Here is an 11,971-nt window from a genome sequence, read left to right on the forward strand (position 1 = left end):
TATATATATATATATATATGCCTTGCAAGTACTAAACTTTCAGGTGGAGGAACGAGAAAACTTGATAGGTGCACTTTTATAGTTTACAACACCTTCTTTTCCTGCACTTTCTTTACTGTATTTTTTCTGCTCCTGAACTTGCATGTTAAACAATGATGTCACCCTGCATGTCAAAACTGAAACTTTTAAAATAGCCAAAAACTGAAAACAAAATCAAAATTAAGACATAAAAACTAAAGAAAATTCACCGCCACAACAGTCAAAATATAAGAAAACTCAAAATTTACTCACAAACAAAACAAAACAAAAAATTGCACTAAATTAAAATGTCTATATAAAATGATTGGGAATCCCTCAGAGGAGGTAGCCTATGGTTACTAACGAGGTTTCTCTGGTCTAAATGAATGTTTGGAACTCATTAAGTTGAGTTTAGTAAATTCATTTGGATTGAGTGAATCCAAAAAAATAGTGGTGCCAAAATGAGGAGGATCTTAACCGGTGTCGCTCTAATCAACTTTAATATGCCCCATAATATTTAAATAACCACGACCCTTAGGAACATTTGATTTGACATCATGAATTGACACATTAGAAAACTTAAACTGACCATGATGAGGAGCTTGGAGCTAGTATTATGGGCAACACGACTCTCTTCAACAGCAAAACATGTCTTCACCAGCTAAATCATTCCTTAGAATTAAACAACAAATCCATAAGACTTCGAGATTGTCTGCTTATGTAACATAAATCCTCAACTCATCTTTAGGCCTTTGTATAGCTCTGCTTTACAATTTAAGCTCTAACTCGCTTTAGGATTCCAAGGTTGTCGTTCATCGCGACCTAAATCCTCACATCTTCTATGCTATTTGCGTGATCGTTTCACATGAATGTAAGCCCTAACTAATAAAATTGGCAGGATGAAACACTTAAATATTTCCCCTCTAAACTGAAGCTAAATAATAGGATGACTTGGGAAGTCACATAGATTCTCCTCAGGATCTATGACATCCTCTAGTTCTTCTTCCTTTGGATTCAAAAATAAAATGTTTCAAATTTAAGCTATTCTCCTTTCACACCTCTTTGTCTGATCTCCTTGAAAAGTCCTATTACTTTGAATTCCTTGAAGATAATATCCCCTAATTTTAATCGAGAGTTTTCTTAGGTGACTTCGGTTATCTAGGATGTAATTAACTATAGGGGCTTGCCCTTATAGGAAGCTTTTCTGAACTCAATTTAATATAAATACTATTTAATCATTCATATTAAATAGGGAAAATTGTCGGATTATAATAAAAAATGGTTTCTCAGACTTAGCGGATGTCATACAACCTTTAGTTTATTTAATCGAGTCTTACCAGTAAGTGGTGTGTTTAACCTTCGGGATGAATATATTATTTGCAGTATTTTGCTCGTTTGTTTAAACTACTGAGAATATGAGATTGATCCTGTCTTGTATTTTCAAAAATCCAAAATACTTTTTTTCGAAATTATATATTAAATTAAATTAAAATGGGTGTTAGGGTATCCATCTTGTCAACCAACAACTTCACAACCCCTCAACCTTTTAGTGCCGACAAATTCTGGCGACTCCACTGGTGAATTGCTTCTCTCTTCATATGTGTCCATGTCCCTTATGGACCAAATTACCCTTCTTCCGTTGGCATGCTTCACTCATTTCTTTCTTGGGGAATTACGGTCAACTTCTTCGGACTTCAAGACCGTCTGTTCAATCACCTTTGAACAGAGAGGTTCAGAAGTTCATTAAGACTTTGTCTTTGTGTGCGGTCGGACCACCAATAGGTGTGTTGGTGGACTATTTCCCCCCGAGCATTGTGCGTTGTAAAGTCAGTCCCGCACGTGGTCCTAAACTTCACTTTCCTCATCGAGCTTGGTTTGCTATTTTGCAAATTAAATCAAATTGTGTCGTGTTGCACTTACTCTTTAATCATTCTTATTTAATTAAGTAAATTCTTCTACTTTCAAAATAATTTTACTAAATTTAAAACCTTCACAAACTAAAAATAAAATAAAAATTTGCCCAATCTATGAATCGACCTTTGTTAAATTTTAGTGTTCGCACTAGAATTACAATGTGTCTGCTAAATAACTAACCCCGGAGCTTTCTTTTTGAAGCTTCTGCAATGGCATTCCCGATGCTCAGCTTTTTCTGCAATTTGCCAAACAACTGCAACGCTCGCAATGTTGCTCCCACCATCAAGTTTGGAATCGGGTTTGACAAAATTAAAGTCATACTCGGAAAGGACCCATTCATCGTAATGAAAGTCACCACTCTGGAGGTTCAGGAGCCCTCTACTGAATTTAACCTGAAATGTCCTCAGGAATTCCCTTCTTGCAAGAAGGTGAAAATTATCGCTCCCCGACACCTACCAAGTCTGTTGTCCCCTTTTATGCTTAAGGAAAGGAGATTATGATTGTAAAAGATGAAATTGAAGAATTTACCACCTCTCCGTCAAGGTTTGAAATTGGTTCGAGTTCAAAGTCTGCATCGTTGACTTGATCTCAGAGAAAGAACCATGGTCGAAAATTTCGGAGGGCAGCAAAAGCCAAAATTTCAGAAAAAAACACCAGATGATGAGTTTCCTCACGAGGAGGAACTTGGATTACAAAAGACCTCTCTGCTTCTGCAAGGGAGTAGGTTCCACCCGTTGATGAATACAAATGGATATGAAAGTATTTGAGAAATCATTGCTACTTTACCATCATTTCATGGTCGTGGTGAGGAGAGGTAGAATCCCACTACTATCACTAAAGTTCGTACAGTGTTCTAAAGATTGGCCACTAAAAAAGGGTGTTAAGTAGTCCAATTGCTTAAACAAGTGGGATGTCTAGTATCTTCTCAAATGAAGAAAGAAATCCTGAAGGATGTCAAGTTTACCCGACAGCCCCACAAGTTAATTGAAGCTTTGTCAGCCCGTATTCCCGTCAGATTCCGTCTGCGAAGCCGAATTGATACTACCTTTACTACTACAGATATTGTTACCTCTGTCACTCCAAAGTTTGCAGGAAGTCAACTGATTAAGTCACGTCTGGGTCTGAGGACTCGACCAATTGTTACCCATTAGAATGCCCCGGAAAGGGAAAAGATAAAGAGGTTACCCAATATTATGTTTGGTTCACACTGTGGGGAGAATACTTCTCTCCGACATGCTGATGCCTCTACTGAGACACCCTGTCTCAAGTCATCATCATCGAGAAAGAAAGTGTGGGTACCCAAAGTAGTCATACCAATACGGTCTAGTGAGCCCGTAGGGCAGAATGATGGAATGAAGCAAAAGTCCAAAGCATCTGATATCATCACAGCTATTACACCAAAAATTGATGAACAAGTGAAGGATGTTCAGGAAAGTCTTTCAGACCTCAAAAGGATTCAAGAGGCGATAATTGAAGAAAAAGTCAAAAAGCTCAAAGCTGAGATTTTTGAGTTAGCCAAAGAACATGGTGGAACCATTGATGATGATGATGAGGATTTTGAATTCAATGATTACCTTGATAAATATTTCATGGATATTCAAGTCATCGAGACTAAAGCTACCTCATCTGCGTGCGATGCCTAACCTCTCATCAAAGGGAATGCCACGAATGAATTACGCAGAGTTATTTTCTTAAGAGATGAACAAATCAACCAAATGAAAAATAGAATGGATGAGATGGTTGCCACCATGGCCGCCATGAATACGGTTAATGGGCAATCCCAATCACAGCAGGTAGCTTCTCCAAGGGTTAACCAGCCTGAAATAATCCATATTACCAATGGACGAAGAGAAGTTTCCTTCGCTAATGGAGAAGATCAGCAAAAGAAAGATTCTTCACCGAGTATCATATCAGAGAAAGATATTAAACAATTGGTCGAACAACAAGTTCGGGAGGCCTTAGCCGAATCTAAGGGTGGTGCATTGATTTCAACGATTAGATGATCCTGACTTACTACTTATATGCAACACTATAACAACGTCTCTGGTTTTATTTTCACTTATATTCCCTTACTTTGCAACAGAGTCAAAACTTGATCCTAAAGCAAATATGAATTTAACTCTTTAATTTATATATTGGGATACTACACAAGTATACGTATCGTTATCAAGTAATATAAGACTATTAGATTAAGACCTGAATATCAAACCCACAACGAAATACACAATATGGTCTATTGAACAACAAATTTTCTATTTTAAAAAGACAATTGTTTAAACTAGAGATGTATTCGCAGTAATTAAAATTCAAATATTTTTGGTATTTTTGATAGTTTGACTTGGTATTTTTGATAGTATTTTTGATATTTTGACAAAATAATAATAATTTAAAAAGATAACTTGAGTTTATGTAAAAGAAAAACACTGAATTTAAAAATATATTTCTCCTTGTTATGAATTAGTAATAAGCATAAGAACTAGGAATTCTGTTGTGGAGGTATGCAAATTGTGTTGTGCCAAATAGGAGCAATTATATTCCTTACCCTTACTCGAGATGCTATAAAGAACATTCGTTAATTTAAAGTTTGAATAGTTCTGAAGACCGGCTAGGCAGAGAAGATACTAGCTCTCACTCCAGAGTTCATTTGATTCCCTCCACCTGGAGGCTAACATCTCGTATCAGAACCTAAAAGAATAAACCAAGTTGAGGGCTTTAACATGTCACTTTAAAGTCCTCTAACTCTACACCCTTCAAAGATAATTTTCCTATTTATTTTTACTAAATCATATGAATTACATTCTCATTCATACAACCTCATGTGATTCTTTCCAATTGTTGATTGAGACAATGCTAGCCCGGTTCTTACATGTTCTCACAAACAATTTTAACATCTGGATAGGCCAAATTAAGAAGTAAATGAAGTTCATGGATTAAAATTATCACAACTTCTTCCAACATTAAAGATCAATACTCTCCACAACTTCCATCCAACACTTTAATTATTTATCATTTTAAGGAGAAAGATAAAGAAAATTACTCAGAATCTATGGATAAAACAAAACAACACTTTAGATAAAAACTTATCTTAAATCCTCCACCAAACTCTTGAAGTTCTTTTGAATCTCTTCTCTTTTACAACACTCTTAAAATAAACTAAAAACAAAAAGGATAAAGTAAATTTGTGGTGCCTGAAAATCTCTTCAAAACTCTCTCCTTTCCAATGCTTTACAGAACTTTCAAGCACACTTTAAGAAGTCTCAACTTCTTCTTTTATAAATCTTCAAGAGATGCCTTGATAACTCTTCAAAATATGTCCCAATTCAATATATTCTCCAAAGGATGCCTCCTTCCATAAGTCTTCTAATAATATTTTTGTTTCTAGTGGTCATAACCACATTCTTTAGCCAATAGGTGCCTCTAATACCTCTTCAAAATTTGGCAAAATGAATAAAACTGCCAAATAACTACCTCTGGCGCTTAAGCGCGGGGCCTCTGGCACTTAGGCGCGGCCTTCTCTGTTTAACCGGTGCTTAAGCGCCAGATCTGACGCTTAGGCGCCAAAACACTTTAGCACAATTTTCACCTCTTTACTCCAAATTTGATCCTTTTTCACTCCTTTTAACATTTTTCACCTTTTTACTTGTACCTGAAAGAAAAACACATAAATACCTTCCATTAAAGCGGAATATCTCAAAAATAGATATAAAATTGCGTTTAAAAACATTATATATTTTAGGTGTATCAAAATCTCCCAAACTTAAAATCTTACTTGTCCTCAAGTGACACTTCTATCCTTAAAAACAAAATAAGTATGATATGTATATGAGTTTCTTTAGAAGTTACTAAAATTTAGATTTAGAAATATAGTAGTCCAATTTAGAAAAAATATTCAGTAAATGAGACCAACTTAAAGCTTAGAAATTTTTAATGTTAAGAAAGATGAAAATATGAGTTTCTATCTAATTTAGAAATATTGTAGATTCTCCAAGTTTAGAATTTAGTCCTTTTATTATCTCCACTTAAAAATTTTTATTAAGAATAATTTTACTTCCTATATTATATTTTTAAGCTTAAGATTTTCTCAAGTTTTATACTTTAAAAAAATCAAATGTGGAACCAATTTTTTATTAGGCGCTAATCCTCAAGCTTCTCCTCCCTTACTTGTTTTCTTTTCTTTTTCTTTTTCTTTTTCTTTTTCTTTTTCTTTTTCAGGCAAGGATTACTATATCTGGATAGCCCTTTAATGGTTTTGATTTCCACTTCTCCTTTCCTAAAGCAAAGTCCTGATATAAATCTTTCACTTATAAATATAATAATAGTTTTGAAAATTATTTTTAACAAAAGAAATTTAAGTATTAAAAATAAAAGTCTAAATTTCTAAATTTTTCAATAAAATAATTTTTCTTACTAAAGATAGTCACTTATATTAAACATTTTCTACACTAAAAACTTTTAACTTATAGTTTTTCTTCATTACTAAAAATTTCAACTAACTTTCTTACTCATTTCTAAAATTAAATTTTACTTCCCTAATATAACTTCATATACATGATCATTTTTCTTTTAAAATCAAATTCACTTGTAGCACATCTGAGAACAAGTAAAATTCAAGTCTTGAAAATACTTTTAATTCACCCCCCAAATTTAAATTTTTAACAGATTAAACAGTTTATATAAGCAGGAATAAAAATTGAAAGAACATGTTTACATGAATTTTTATATCCTAAGTATACAAGTATAAAACTAAAAACATGAGTAAGGATGGAAACATGAGTAAATTTAATTTTTGATAAATTTTTTTTTTCATTTTCATTTCAATTTAACATGTAGAGATTTAGTAGTTAGTAGACTTATGGGTACAAACATAAAAATAAACTAACACACTAACTTTAACTTCACAGTCTCAACATAAAAACAAACACACTATAAAAACAAACACACCAAACACACTAATAAGATAAAAAAAAAATACAGGGTAGCAGTTTTCTAAGTTTAAAATTTTAAAACTAAAGTTAGCAAGATTTTCAACTTTTCAAAAGACATAGAATCAATTTCCATCTTTAACTAACTAACACAGTAATAAACACACAACAACAGTTACTACCCTAGCATTTTAAAACAAACTACTAACAAAACACAACATCACAATACAATTAAACAAAATAACAGTCTCATACACCACAAAATCTAAACTAACAAACAAACATACATGTCTCAATTCCAAAGCATAAAAACACATCACATCACATGTCTCAAGTCCAAATAAACACATAAACGCAAATGTAGCTATCCAAACTACATAGTTCATATCATAATACGAACATAAAAATAAATATCATAGTCCTACTCATCATTCTCAGAATCACCACTATCCCAAACATCTGCAGGCTCATAATCAGGGTATCTAGTATATGGAGGAAATTGCACTCCTTGGTTACCCCTAATGAGGCTCTCTAAAGATGAGTGGAATTTCTCTTCATAATCACTTTTTATTCTATTATACCTATCAGTATGTTCTACAAAAAGCTCTAAATTCTAAACTTTATCAGCGATATAATTAATATTGTTCATCATCCTCTATAATAATTGATCTTGGGTCTCAGTAGACTCACCTCTAGAAGTAGAAGCACGTGAGCTAGATGATCTAGATGTAGAAGCAATAAAGGTAGAAGCAGCAGATGTTTCCAATCCATAACTCCTTGAAAATCCTCCTCTCCAGCCAAAAATAGAATGTTCAGAATAAGTCTTCACATTCAACTTTGTAATAGGCTTTAACCGCAATAGTACTTCCTCCCAGCTATCATATCTTGCCATCTCTCATATCCAACATCAGCCTGCTCACATAAAGAAAAAATCAAAAATCAAGGAAGCAACTCCCATACCTGCAGTAGTAGCAGCAGTGGAAGAACTGATGATAGTCTGATATAACAAAGCTCCTATGCTGATAAGCTTTCCTCCCTGGATACAATAATTTAACATCGCTCTCTCTCTGGTAACTTCACTGAGATGATTTTTTAGTAATAGACGGGCATAAATAAAAAAGTGTCATGCCTTCGAAAGGTGCACTTAACTTTGATATGGACAAATTGACTCTCCTCTCATTTATGATCTTCCAGAGTCCTCTTCCAACAGCCAAATAAGAAATAATCTCATATAGCTCCTAATGTCATCTAGCTCCATCTCAGTTGGACTATAACTTGCATAAAAAATTAAAGTATCCAGTGACAAATGGTAGAACAAATTGATTACCTTCAGTGAAAAAGGTACCAACTTTCCTCAAACCATTACTCTATCATCTTCAGCTTTAGGGAGGTTTGCATAGAACTCCCTAACAACAGATATAACTTCAACAGCAAAAAAACAACAGAATCGTTCCCACTGTCGGTGAATGATCAGATCTTCCACAGATCCACCTGGATTCTTAAAACAACGCTCCTAGATAAGCTTTCGTGATTGCAACACATCACTATACCTATCTTGAGCTTTTGAACTCATAAATTTGCTCGAATCAAAAGGGCTATTTCCTTTACTCCTCTTCATTCATGGTTTCATTCTACAATTTTATAAAATTCCAAAAATAACTTCAAAAATCAAGTCTAAACTACTAAACTAAACTTTCAAAAGCTTAAACTACACTTCCTATGCAATTTCGATAGATTTTTCCTCATTTTTCACCATGAATAATGAATTTTCAAATTCTTCCAAATGTACTCAAAATACATGGTGAAAATCCAAAATTTTTACATAGAAGTAAAACTCTTACCTTAAGAAATCTGAGTCTAGCAAATTTTTATTGATTCCACCAAGAAATCTCCACTTAATAGTGTGCCCTAGCTCTCCAAAATCACAATTTTGAGAGGTTGAAGGTGACGAGAGGGTGAGAAATGGCGATTTTTGAGTTAATTTTTCACTTTTAACTATTTACGAACCGATTTTCGTGAATCGACGCATAAACGCGGATAAGTGGCGCTTAGGTGCCTGCCTCTAGGGTTACTTGACGCTTAAGTGTGAGATGTGACACTTAGACGCCAGTGCACAATTTTTGAAAATTTTGAACTTAAGTAAAATGCATTATTTGCCTAATTATACCTCCCCTAAATGGTCTCATAACACTTAAATGACTATTTTCATCTCCTTTAACTCTCCTCTCTCTCAAAATTCTCTATATAACACAATTCAATTCGAGACTAAAAATAACACTAATTTTCACACAACCAAACATATATTTTTATTCACAAACAATTACAAATGCATATAACACTTAATTCTCACTCCAAATAGTCTTAGATGAGAAAATTTTCTAAGCACGAACACTAAACAAACTAACATAAAATCCAAAAATAGTATGTAACTCTTAACACATTAAACAACGACTCCTAACAAACAAACTCTAACACTGAACTTAATTCCATTCTTCATTTGTTGGGACAAACTCTGGTCTTTCATTAGTCTCTCCTAGGGCAATCGAAATATAAAGTTGATAAAATGAACGATGATGACGAGCTCTGATACTATCTTCTTCAATCCATTTCTGCTTAAGAAACATCTCCTTATCCGCCTCCTCTATATAACAAGTATGGCTAAATTTCATTTTCAATTATCATCCAATATGCTCAAGATGTGCATGAATCTCAATTACCTTGGTCTCAAGTAAAGCCATGGTAGTCTCAATTGTGTTGATCTTTTTCGATATTCCTTAGATACTAATGGCTAAGAAACCATTATACATATCTTGTGCACTTTGACTAATTAATCTCTTCCTCAAAGTCTCTTCCTTCTTCTTCCAATCCATCTTTCATGAAGACATCTTATTAAAATCTCTCTTTCTTATATAATTTAGGTCTGAAAATGATTTGGGGCGAAATTTCTTCACTAAACCCTTCTATTTATAGACCTGAATCTCTCTAATAACTTCTAGGCACGTCTTGGAACTACCTTGTCACATTTTTACAAACCAATTGACAGTTAAACCTTCTAAAATCTTAATTTAGCACATGTTTTTTAATTGTCGCGCTTAAGCACTGTCGCGCTTAAGCACTAGTGCATACTAAACGTCCAAATTCTCATTCTAACATGTCTAGGTTATTAAATAAAGTCTTAAAATCAATGCTAACACATAATAGTCTAAAAAATACTACCCAAATTTTCTTAATCAAACACAAACAACATTCAAAGCAAAACACACTGATAACTATGGGTTGCCTCCCACAAAGCACTTGGTTTACGTCGTCAGCCTGACGTAACCAATGCTTATTCTGGTTGGTCGTCAGCCTTACGTAACCAATGCTTATTCTGGGTGACCCATGATCATTCCTTCATTAAATTTATGATGATCCCCTACAAAATAAGGTTTCAGTCTATGACCATTCACTTTAAACACTTTTTTAGTCTCAGGATCTTTAATATCCACAACTCCATAATGATAAAATTTTATCACAACAAATGACCCCATCCACCTGGACTTAAGTTTTCCTGGAAATAATCTTTACTTTGTATTATATAGCAAAACTTGTTGCCTTGGCCGAAAATTTTTAGTAAGAATCCTTTGATCATGCGACTTCTTCATCTTTTCTTTGTAAATCTTAGCATTTTCATAGGATTCATTCATTATCTCTTCAAGCTCATTTAAATGCAATAATCTTTTCTTACCATCATCTTTTAAATTATAATTAATCTCTTTAATTACCTAATATGCTTTCCCAAATATTCGCCTATATGGGGACATTCATATAGGAGTTCTATATGCAGTCCTATAAGCCCACAAAGCATAGTCAAGTTTGACTGACCAATCCATTTTTGTTGGATTCACAAAATTTTCCATAATTCTTATAATTTCACTATTGGATAATTCAGTCAAACCACTTGTCTAAGGCTGATAAGCAGTAGCAACTCGATGGGCTGAGAATGGTAAGCAGTAGCAATTCTATGATTTATATGATATTTCTTTAATAATTTCTCCATTATGACATTTCCAAAATGACTTCCCCCATCAGTTATAATAACTCTCGGCATCCTTAATCTATAAAATATGTTTGTTTTTAAAATATTTGCAACACTTTGAGCATCATAACACTTTGAGCATCATATCGAGACATCATATCGAGATAAAGCAACAGTTTCTATCCATTTGGATACATAGTCCACTGCTAACAGTATAGATAGATTCCCGAAAGATGGTATAAATGGTTTTATAAAATATAATCCCCAAACATAAAATATTTCAACTTTTAACATATAATTGAGGGGCATCTCATTTCTTTTAGAAATATTGCCTACTCGTTGACATCTATCACAAGTTTTAATATAAGCATTAACATCTCTAAAAATAGTAGACAAATAGAATCTAGATTGTAAAATTTTGTATGTTAATTTATCAACACCAAAATGTCTCCTAAAATAAGAATTATGACATTTTTGAATAATTTCATAAGTTTCTTCTAATGGTACACATCTTCGAATAATCAGATCCTTTCCTTGTTTATATAAAAATGGGTCATCCCAAAAATAAGTCTTAGCTTTAGAAATAATTTTCCTCTTCTTTTGGTATGTCATTCCATAAGGTATAATATCACTAACAAGAAATTCCACAATGTCGGCATACCACGGAGCACACCACTCGTTAATATTGAATAATTTTTCATTTGGAAAATGTTCATTAATTTCTTTTCAAAATAGAGTGGTTTTTCTAATTCAAGCCTGGACAAATGACCAGCAATTTGATTTGCAGTTCCCTTTTGATCACCATCAATTCAAAAGTTTTTCCCAATCTGGAGAAACAATAATTAGTGAGTGACTATATTTTTTTTTAATAGCTCAAATCTTTTAGGCACTCCTTATCAAAGTTAAAAATTACATCTTTTTCCAGTAAATGGCATAAAGACTTAGCAATTTTTAAGAAGTCTTTAATATATCGTCTATATAATCCAGCATGTCCTAAAAAACTCCTAATGCCCCTTACATTTATTGGATAAGGTAAATTAGTGATCACTTGAATTTTAGCACGTTGAATTTTAGCACACTTGAATTTTAGCACGATCTA

The sequence above is a fragment of the Phalaenopsis equestris genome, unplaced genomic scaffold (genome assembly GCF_001263595.1).
Source record: "Phalaenopsis equestris unplaced genomic scaffold, ASM126359v1 Scaffold000218, whole genome shotgun sequence".
NCBI classification, from domain to species: Eukaryota; Viridiplantae; Streptophyta; class Magnoliopsida; order Asparagales; family Orchidaceae; genus Phalaenopsis; species Phalaenopsis equestris.